The sequence below is a fragment of the Thermobia domestica genome, chromosome 10 (assembly GCF_964235325.1).
Source record: "Thermobia domestica chromosome 10, izTheDome1.hap1.1, whole genome shotgun sequence".
Lineage (NCBI taxonomy): Eukaryota > Metazoa > Arthropoda > Insecta > Zygentoma > Lepismatidae > Thermobia > Thermobia domestica.
In genome coordinates, this window is record NC_137463.1 from 147241637 (window position 1) to 147243030 (window position 1394).

General features: G+C 35.5%; 1 non-coding gene across 1 annotated transcript; it reads right to left on the minus strand.

The window, feature by feature from the left end:
• Positions 1–733: 733 nt before the first annotated feature.
• Positions 734–805, minus strand: TRNAR-GCG (transfer RNA arginine (anticodon GCG)). Its single transcript has one exon. It is a non-coding gene; the product is annotated as a tRNA-Arg (tRNA).
• Positions 806–1394: the final 589 nt, after the last annotated feature.

Sequence of the window (1394 nt, forward strand, 5' to 3'; positions counted from 1 at the left end):
TACGCAATGGCAGCAATGGCTACCATTTCTTACATTATTGTCACAAGTATGTGATCTATACACTCATTTTGACAGCGTAGGGTGGCTCCAAGGTTGCCAGGGCCCCGCAAAGTCAACATTTTCATATTTTTAATGATTTTTTATATCTGTTTTTTTTTTCTACGAATGCAGTGGGAATTTCACGGATGTTACCTCATTGAAATTTGTGGTCTATAAGCTTTCCAATGGTGTATAACTCATGACTCTGTGATAATTAGAGGGGTCACCAGAGCTCCGAACACGAGAGTCTACCATTTTGTTAAAATCCCTGGCGGGCGTCTAGAGTTAATTGTGTTATTATGCCGTAGACACTAATTATTATTATTAGCTACCCATGTTGCAGATAGAGATGTATCTTGAAAACTGTTTAGTTAAAATATGTCATTTGCTCTTTGTAGGCTAGTCACTGCTCTTTTCTATGAGTTGTATTGTATTTGTCAGAGCATTTATTCTAGCTTATGATGTGAGAACTCTTCATTATTATGGAAATGATAGTGATCAAAAAATACCCAAGTTTTGAATTTGTGAATTTGAAAAAATGAAATGAAATCTTTGTTTAACGTCCCACGATTATGCTGTTTAGGCTAAAGGAGACGGTGACAATGAGAAATGAGTGAAATGAAGAAAGTGGGAGGAAACGGGAGAACCCCGAGAAAACCCACGAGCACGGTCTTTGTCCACCACAAAGTCCACACGGCGCGAGCTGGGATCGAACCAGTGACCCCAAGCACCGCAGGTGAACGCTCTACCACTGAGCCATCGCGCCCCCTTTGTGAATTTGGATCTTAGAATAGTGTATACTGTGTTTAACCTCCGTTATTCTTGGAAATTAAGAAATGTTGAAATACTTCTTTTAAATTTCTGCTGGTTTAGTTATACGCACATTGATGTGCAGAATTTCATTCAGTAATTGCTGTTATAATAAGAACATAACTCTGCTTGTAATTTACTCCATGTACAAATCCTGCGGAGGATGGGTTGTTTATTAGAAAATTAAACTAACTTACTCAATCTCATATTTTAGTTGTATATAACATGTTCAACCACCATCGAAAAAAAACACGTTTAAAACAATTTGTTTAAAACGTTTAAAACAAACTGAATAAAACGAAAACGCTTGTTTCAAACATGTTTTAAACACTTGTTTTAAACATTTTGTTTTAAACATATCAACCCTGAATAAAATGCTACAATATCAACTAAAAGCGACCCAGCTCCAACCTATAATTTTGGCTTTCAAATCTTTCATTTACGGTTATGTGTTTTCATGTATAATAGAGACAAACATAACATTTTGAGTACCGGTATGTGTACTTTAAATAAATTAGTTATATACACCATTTTAATGAAGTTTT